Raw genomic sequence first — 9,530 nt, forward strand, 5'->3', positions numbered from 1 at the left:
ACAAAGATGGTAAAGACCCAGAAAAGCTAGACTGTGAAGTAAAGTATCGGTACTATTATGAGTACTACAAACTAAATTTCAACTATGGCTTTGGGAGACCAAAGACAGATGTATGCACAGTGTGTGCTGAGCATGAAGCAAACATAAAACTTGAATCAAATGCTGCGGCTAAGAGAGCACTGAAAGTCAAACTTGATATACACAAGCGAAAAGCCAAAGTATTCTATGCGGCACTGAAAGAAAAACCTGCACTGGCGAAAGACCAAGAGGACACAGAGTGTCTGTGTTTTGATTTTATGCCATATCCACACATTGCAACAAGTGATGTGTTTTATAGCCGGCAGTTGTGGTTATTTGTTTTTGGTATATTTGGCAAAAACTGGTAAAAGTCGAATATATACCTGGCCTGAAACAGAGGCTAGAAGGGGTGTAAATGAGGTCTTGAGCTGCCTTCAAGACTACATCACTAATCACCTTGATGCAAATGCACGCAAATTGCATGTATTTACCGATGGGTGTCGTGGCCAAAACCACAACAATACCATGGTGCAATACCTGCATACTTTAGTATTGAATGGCAGATTTGACTCTGTAACACACCGTCTGCCCATGCGCGGTCACAGTTACCTACCATGTGACCGACAGTTCGGCATTATCGAGAGGGTGGAGAGAAGACGAGACCATGTGGAGTTGTACTCCAGATGGAACGAAATGATACGCGAGCGTTTCCAGCTTACTGTCATGAAAGGAAATCAAATGAAAGATTTCAAAGCTGCGCTTGGTAAATGCTACAATACCAACGTGAAGGACTGGGAAATAACACAGTTCAAAGTTTTTAACTATGATGCTCTTAACAAGCTACAAATCGTAACCTCTACAGATATGAATGGGTCGATGGAACAAAAGTTTCGCCTTTTAAAGCCCAGCATTCACCCGGGTGGAATACCCCACTGAACCCCTATACAGTGGTCCATGTTCAGTTAATCCTAAGAAAGTAAAAGATGTGCAGTCACTGACACGATATCTGGGAGAAGAGGGAAGAGAATACATGAAGACCTTGAATGCACACATGCCTCAAAGTGAACCCGAAGAAAACTCCGATTATGAAGAGTGACCATGACTTTGAAATGTTGTGAACATTGCTGCATAATAGTTTTGCCTTTCTCTGTGTGGTTGAATCAATCTTATTATATTCTGTGCCCATTTTCTTATTAATAAAATAGTCAAAAAAGAGTTGGTAACACATACAATCTTGTTGATTTGTAAAAGGGCCCAATTTTGGTGAATTAACTTCCCCAAAGTTTCGTAGCGGAACATCCCCCTGGTGAAATTTTCATGCTTATTACTACTTACCAGTATATCTAAACATATAACCAATATTGAAGTTCCAGCACTAAGATAAATGGCAGTAAAAAATAAAACGCGTTTATCTTAAAATCACATTTCTGATAATTGAGCCCTTGTTGAATTCATGTATTCATAAAAAAACGAAACATCAGAAATAAAAAGCTAGTTGAGAAGGAGCGATCTTCCTGGCGTCAGCCCTACCTGACTACTCACTATAGAACAGCGAGCATATCACTGAATTCTTGCTACACTCGACTGACGAGAAACACAATAAAAATCTAGTTGTATTTTCAACATCTTGTGACAGTCTAGCTAGTGTACACTGTACAGTTACCGGAAGAACGTAAAAACTTAATCTATAATTAAAAAAATAATTTGACATAACCTTAAAAGTTCGACTTTAAATACAAATCTACATGCACTGATGTTAAAAACTAGTTGTTTTTTTTTCTTCTTATGGTTGATCTGCTTTTTAAAAAGTTGATATTTGTAAACAAATTAAAAAAACAAAACAAATAAGAATATGTATGGTATAACCAGGGCTATGGAGTCGGAGGGATTGGGGCGTGTCCGGAGTCGGAGTCGGCCAGTTATAAACCGATGACTCGGAGTCGTAATTTTTCTCCCGACCCCACAGCCCTGGGTATAGCCCCATTTGTTCCTAGCCATGAAGCTCATTTTCTTGTAAAACTACATAAAATTCACAAAAACTTCAAAAACGTTGTGTGTCTTGACTATATAATAGATGATGGGAGCAGAAAATATTTATCGTTTGATTGAGAATAAAGCTCTTCTGAAAGCATAATGCAAGAAATGAGTTTAATCATAGACCAATCATGCTTGGACTATTATCATCATCACGTGCCGTCTCCGATTCGAAGGTTGGCTGTTATTTTCTCCCACAAGTCACGTTCTTCCGCTACTCTTTTTGTTTCTCCGATGCTTGACAAATCAGCCCACTGTATTACGTTATCTCCTCATGTTCCTCTTCTTCTTCTCCTGCACTTCTTTCCTTCTACCATACCTTCAATAACCAATTGATGTAGCTGTCCTGCCGATCCTCTCAAAATAAGTCCCACGAATTTCATCTTTTGTTTTGCTAAGTCGTTTGCCCGTCTATCTTGCACTCCAATTCTTTTCCTAATTGCTTCGTTTGTAATGTGTTTTTTATATGATATTTTTAATATTCTTTTGTACATTACTATGGCTAACGTAATTCTGCTTGGACTATAGCTAACATAATTCCAACACTTCATCACATAGCTATTTACAAATTATTATTTCAATAGGTTTAACATTAAATAAAATTCCAAGGACACGTTTTACCTGATGCGATTAGAGCTCCCAATAAAACCACTGCTTGACAAAACATCTTCCTTGACAACTCTTCACTTGTCAGTGTTTGCTGTTTGTTTCGTTGTGTGATGGTCTTAGTATTAGAGGCTTAAATGTTAAAAGTATTTCTAGTTTTGATTTGTTTGTTTTCCCCTATGCCGATTCGGCCAAGATAAGCAAAATTGTGTGCGACCTTCAATTTAAAACCAGTTTGATCTAGTGTAGGCCTAAAAGCTTTAGTCTGTTGAACACAAGTAAATTATTGTTTCGCGGTGTATTAGCAAAAGAATATAACAATTTTACAAAATCATTTAAAGGATTATTTCACCGCATTTCTACAGATTTAACCAAGACAACATTTCACATGACTTGGCACATGACACATGGTAATGATGTATCTTGATCATAGAAATTAGTGAATCTTTCTAAATCACATGAGCAATGCACCTTCTTTGTCACATAGCTCTGTTTTATGGTTCTTGTCAGTTGGTCTTTTTCTTGGCAAGTTTTTGATTGGATAAAGAAACTTTATTTGTCTGCAGGCCCAAGTCCTAAGCCAAAGCAAAATCTTATTTTGAAACGTTTTCAAAATTAATGAAAATCTAATACAATTAAAGACATGTCAAAAAGTTTTGTGAAAACTGTTATTTGTAAATTAAAGAATTGTTTTCCAAAGTTTACTTTTTTATTTTACTCCTTCTAATCAAATTATTTATTTTATTTAATCTAAACGCTAACTCGATTACTCGTTTCGACTTTTGGAACTTGATAGATTCTTGTTGAAGTGCAAGTTCGAATCGAATAAATTTCGTCAATTTCAACTTCGCATTTAAAAAACGAAAAAGTTGCAGGATTAGCCTTCAAAGCTTCCGAGTTCGATTCCCACCCCCCGGGACTTTGTTTTCGTTCTTGCAAGGACATGTTTTTTGCTTTTGTAGTCTAGTTTGTAGCCTTGATCATATCCTTATTCTTTTCACAAGCACTAAAATAGAGCACTGTCTGTAAAATATTTTGCTTTTGCGTTTTTTCAAGAGCATTTTTTCGCTTATAAAAATTCATAGACTTAAAAATCTAACTGTGCCACCGATATTGATCGCAACGTTTTTCGTCTCTGTGAATAAACTCACTAAAAATCCATTGCTCATCAAATTATGACAATCACAGTTTTCGCGCAATCACTTACATCGCACAAGAATCTCTCAATTAATAACTTTGTTTACTTATTCATAACCGCGTTTGGGATAAACTCTGTGTTAATTATTATTATATTGACAGCCAGTGGTTGCTCGTAACTGGCAGGAAAGTGCAAAGTTCTATTTGCCAAAATGATTCGGAGATGCTTGGCCTGCACGTGAAAATGTGTGAATCACAGACCTGAGATTTCGCAATGCTTGTGATTAATAGGTTAGCAAATTTGACATAAGGCGCATTTTCTATACAAACAAAACATAGAAAATTTTTATTTTCACGTCAAAATTGTGGAAATGTTGACTGTTTTGTTGCATGTAACCTAACATTGCCCTACTTACTATAATTGCAAATAATAAAATTTGTTTAATAGTTTACTGCATATACCACCTATGGATCTCTTGCCACGAGTAGGCTACAATAAAGTGAGGTTTTGTGACAGTTGAAAGTTTTAAACGAGTTATTTTGTTTCCATCTCAAGCACGTTTTAATGTTCGCGTTTTGTCGCTTCTAACTTTTTCTAGATCTCTACGATGTTTGGCGTAGGCCTATATTGTTTTTTCGTTGTGCTGATCAAAAATAAAAAGAAAAGAAAAGTGAACTTAATACAGTAAGCTAAAGTTACAAGAACATCATTTAAACACCTTTTAGCAAACACTTACGGCTTAAAAATCGAATGAGGCTGTTCATCAGGCATTTAGTTAAATAACATGATGTACGTTCTTCTGGTGCAAATTAAGCTAAACTATCGCATAATGTGTAAAGTGATAATCTGCTTTTATTCCAACGTTTCGTCAATCAGACACGACTGACTTCTTCGGGGGCTAGGACAGCCAGCGACTACCTGTCCAACCTGGCAAAACACGGGATCATGTTGCTTTACCGAAACCATGAGCAAACCTATCTATAACTAATCATGTGTAAAGTTCGTTTAACAAACCAAGTTTGATACAATTATAGCATACTTTTGACAATTTTTTAATAAATATACAGACATACCGGTAACATGTTTAGATTTGTGCATATTTTTGTTGTGATATTGTATTATTCTTTAGTATTTTTTTTAATATTTTCTTATAGGCTTGAAAAGGGCTGTATGACTTGCCGAAAACGTTATCTTACTGTTTTTGTTTTTATAATGTTAAATGTAGTGTTGTTGCTGGGTTATGTCTGTTTATGGTTTAAAAAAGTTACCTCTCTACCCAAATTGTAGCCTATTTTAATTATTTTTTAACCACATTATTTGGAATTTTGTTAGGCGTAGAAAGAAAAATTCACTCCAAGAAATAAGAAGGCATTAAAAAGCTTGTAGCCTACTCGTATCAAATCAAGATAAACGAGTTTTTGCCGAAACAAAGAAACTAGGCTATGTTTTAAAATATTTTTGTTTCAGAGATCCGGAAAGTCTAATAAATGATAAACGAATCTGCAAAACTCGTGACATAATGAAATCCTTTTCAACTTAATGCGCTTTCCAGACTCTGCGATCCTCTTGAATTTCTTTTTGATTTTATTTTGTTTGGTTTTGGATCTTTACCCTCTTTCGGACTGACAAAGCCTTGGTAGGTTATTCCTGGTAGTTTCGCATACTTGTTGAGGTTCTTGGCGCAGGGTCGGTTACCGAGATTAGCAGAGTGAAGTTTTTCCGATTGTTAAAGTGTTGTTGCCGTGGAATTATTCCATTCACTAATAAGTGTCGCTAAATGGAGAGCAGTCCTTAACGTGCGTTGCTCAAGCGCACACCCCGAGAGTCGAACCAGCTCCACTTTATCTTGAAGCTTTTTCGTTCACGAAGTCACACGCAACCAACTGAGCTGCTGGGGCGGACATGCTAGTTTTCAAGACAAAATGAAAAAAAAAATTAATAGATTTTAAAACAGAAGGCGTAATCCTCAAAACAAGAAGCCTTATTTAAAACGAAATAAAACGGATAAAAATATATTTTGTCTGAAAGAAAATACATTTTGTTTTCATATGGCTTAGTTGCATTGGATTTCAGCTTTGTCATTATCATTTACCCTTTGCCAAAAACATCAAAGTCCTAGCCTATTTGCCCATAGGCTATTCAGTATTCAGTTCAATAGCTTATTAATATATTTAGCTGAGCCTACTATATTATTTCTTGTTTGGGCTTTAGTATGTTTTCTCTTAGACAGATGAAATTTACTCCCTGTTGTGAACTTGTGATAGGCCACCTTGGTCAAGTGTATTTTAATTTTAAACATTACTACAGTAGCCTACTTTGTTTTGCCTAAATGAATGCAAAACCCACTCTCACAAAGGTAGCCTATTAGCGCACAAAAAGCAGAAGAGCTTGCAGAGCAAAATGTCGATATCCGCTTTCGGACAGTTTCGGGGGCACGCTTCACTACAACGACAATCATACATGATAAAAAAGCTGAAGCAATAAAAGAGAAAGAGTGAACACTTGATGACAAATTGACTCATAAAATTTTTCTGTTTTTGTGAACTAACCCAGCAAACTGTCCACTTGAATGAACTTGATGACAAAGTGTAGATGGGGCTGTAAAGCATGCCGAGATGGTTTACTGTGCTATTTAAAGTAGCCTATTAATTAACTTAAAGTAAATCATGCTATTTGAACAAGAGAAATGCATGTTGCATAAGCTGCTGAGTTTGCATTAAACTTCACACAATATTTGTGAAGTTGAACGCAGACCCAGGTACAACAACGAAGACAAACGTCAAACGCATCTCTTGGTTTGCTTCACAAACAAAAGGTGTTGAAAAATTCTTGCCGTACCTGCAACTGTTAATTACATTCCAGGAAGCAACTGCACTTAGCCTTTTTCCGTTAATTGGCTAAGTTTAAAAATATAAAGCAGAAATAGCCTACAACTACAAGGTAGCAACTGCCCTGCCAAATTTCACCTTAGGCCTACACCCTCAAAATAATGTTTTTTAATGTTTGGCATAACCTTTCTTAATATGTTTTTTGTTTATTTGAAAATATTGATCTACTGGAAAAGAATGTCTAAGTTTAATATCAGTAGCCCAGCCTACTAACGTTACTGATACCGGTATTTAAGTGATGAAATACAGCATAGGCCTACCAGCTACTTAACCAGGAATATTCATTTGGTTAACAGTATCTACCACGGTAGGCCTAATAACTTAACTTTGAACAACGGTGTTAATTGCAATTTTATGTTACCTTTAGCAATGTTTTTGATTGTCGGCTAACTTAGGATTTGTAGCTCACCACTTACTCAGCAGATCTTTCTATCCATCGAAGTGAACACGAAAACATTTACATTTGGACGGAGAAAACTTTTTTTTAAGCTTAATTTTGACAATTTTGCATCCTTGTGGCAGTGGCGTAACAACGCAATATGCCGCCTTTGGATTTTTGCACGAAATGCCGCCCCCCCTTAACACCGTCGTGAAAGCTGATTAAAATTCCATATATCAGAAGAATTAAAGCAGTGTTTGTTTAGTTTTATTGAAAATTCAGAATTCAATACGTCCAGCTTTCATTGAAGCAAATTCAGAAATCAAATCGTCAAAAGATAATGTCTCCACTAAGTCCACGCAGACAGCCTGCTTTCTCCCATAGTCGCATTGCGCTAAAAAAAAAAAAAAAAAAAAAAAAACTCCCATAGTCGGTCTCAAGTAAGATTTCATCAACTTAAGTTTTGAAAAACTTCTTTCACAGCTTGCGATAGAAACGGCAACAGTGGGGTAAAGCTTAAGACTCATAAATAAATAAGGTGTGGATTCACATAAACGATGTTTGCTTCCTACGATCCCACTGCGTGAACTCGTGCAAGGTTAGGTGAGTGGCTTTCACATGGGATACACAAGGCCTCAAGACTAATATTTTTTATTCTGCATTTTACTCCAGTGCGGACTTCTGCCATGGTGGAAGCATTGTCGTATGCTTGGCCTCTACACATCATTATGTCTAAGCTATTTGCAGAAGCTCATTGAGAATAGACATAGTAATTTCGTCTGCATTTTTTCCGTGCAGTGAAAAAAAAATTTAGAAAGGATTCCTTTATTTGTAGGCCTACCTCGTTATTGCTGTCGATTTTGAGGTATTTAACAATAAAAGCCATTTCATCGATATGAGAGTCGTCAAAAGTACTGTCAAGTAAAATTGATAAATACTTTGCTGTCTATCTCCTCCAGCATGAGATCTTTTACCTTTTTACCAAAAAGCTCAATTAATTCATTTTGGATAGCTGGTGAAAGGTGCTTTGTTATGCCCTTTTTGGAGAGTTTGGTACCCGGTACTAAAAATGTGTTCGTAAATTAGGGTACTGCACTGTACTGCAATTTGCAAGGAGTTTTAAAATTTAAAGAAATTTTCCTGGTTTCTTGAATTAGAATCTTTTTGATGACCACGAAAAAGAAGATTTTGTTTACTGAGAAACTTTGTGACTGCGATTACGCTCTGCAAGATTTCTCTCCATCTGTTTTTTCTAATTCATAAGAATTTGGATTTCTTTGTCAGTTGTTTGATGAACCTGAAGCCTCAGTGCGAGCTCGTTCCATTTATCAAAGCACTGCTTGTGAAGTTTTGAATTTTCATGACAAGAAATGCACGGATTTAGACGCCAAAAATTTACAAAAGGTATGAAAACAAATGGAGAATTATAATTTATCGATTGAAATAATCTGAAACAGAGACAATAATAATCCGGAGTGGCTGTCCGAATATAGCAACCATGATCTGAGAACTTCATCACCATTCCTTAGCGTCTTATAAAACCACTTTTTGCTCAGAAAGCTTAAGGATTCCTTCTCTTTGTCTCCTTCTTTAATTACTCTAATCGACGGCTTGAATGGCCCTTCTTTATTCTGAAACCTTTCGGGCCCTAAATTGATCATCTCAAATCTCATGTTATGAGTTAATATTTCTGGCCAAGCATCGACATCGTTATGAGAAGAATAGATATCATCTGTTTTATCTTTATCTGAAAATGTTTCATTCATAGGCTGACTTCTTTCAATGATCACTTCGTTATTGTTTTGCTCGAGGTATACTTCTTCTTCCGTCTCAACTTGAGGTAGCGATTTACTGCGGCTACTATCCTCTTCTGTTTCTTTAGCTGAGGAAATTTGTACGAACTTCAAAATGGCTCCTTCATTCTTTTTTAGTTCCTCTTCTCTAGCTTTCTTTTTCTTTCTAAAAAAAGCTCCACTTTCTTTTACTCTTTTCATATGCAAAAATTACGTTAAAAAATTTGCTGCCGTACTTAAAACTTGTTCTGGAATCTGCAGCACAATAGTTAAAAAACAATAACCATAATTGCAAACTTACTGAGTTAAGCTAAGTAATCTATTTCAAACCTGAAACTTTTCACAAACCTAACCCATCTTCACACATGCTGAAGATAGAGGAATCCCATCTATCTACCACAGACAGATGGTGAATCTAAACTTAACTACCAAAGCTAAATTGACTTAACAATGCTATAGCTTACAAGTTGCAACCGACATTCTATTATGACTTCAACAGCATGAGTATCATTTTACCGCCACAAATACCACATAGTCAGTCACAATCCAAAAAAGTTGCAACTTAGTTTAGAGGTTAAACTTGTGTAATTTTTTGGCTTCACTTTGATCAATGCTTAGGTCGTTTAAGTCTGAGTCATTTTGAGAATAAATTAATGTGACTGTCTTTGTTCGTT

This window comes from Aplidium turbinatum, chromosome 2, assembly GCF_918807975.1.
Source record: "Aplidium turbinatum chromosome 2, kaAplTurb1.1, whole genome shotgun sequence".
Taxonomy (NCBI): domain Eukaryota; kingdom Metazoa; phylum Chordata; class Ascidiacea; order Aplousobranchia; family Polyclinidae; genus Aplidium; species Aplidium turbinatum.